Raw genomic sequence first — 417 nt, forward strand, 5'->3', positions numbered from 1 at the left:
ACAGGGGTAAGAGAAAGGAAGACAAAGAAATGGATTCAAAAAGTCATGAATATACAGTTAGAAAGATGAGGAAGTTGCTGAGGAGCAGCAGTAGAGTGAACATGAGCAGCCTTTAATCAGGGACTCATCAGGCCAACAGCCTCCTTAATCAAAGATAATTCCTCTGGAGGCATCCCCTGCAGAGGGCTGTCCATTACATTTCCATAGGAAATGTCACTTAAACTGCTGACAGCACATCCTTCAACCAGAGGCGTCGGGAGGACGAATTCCCTAATCAATGAATTCACCATCAGAAAGTGGGTGTCAAACCTGGCCTTTCTGGAGGCACTGAGACCCAGCTCTCATGGACTTGCCCTTTGCTCCTTTTCTACCTTCCTGAAGGAGGGTAGATTCAGAATAAAGAAAGGATATTTTTTA

This window comes from Pezoporus flaviventris, unplaced genomic scaffold (genome assembly GCF_033815535.1).
Source record: "Pezoporus flaviventris isolate CSIRO_AGI_PZ_B2104156 unplaced genomic scaffold, CSIRO_AGI_Pfla_v1 ptg000002l, whole genome shotgun sequence".
NCBI lineage: Eukaryota > Metazoa > Chordata > Aves > Psittaciformes > Psittacidae > Pezoporus > Pezoporus flaviventris.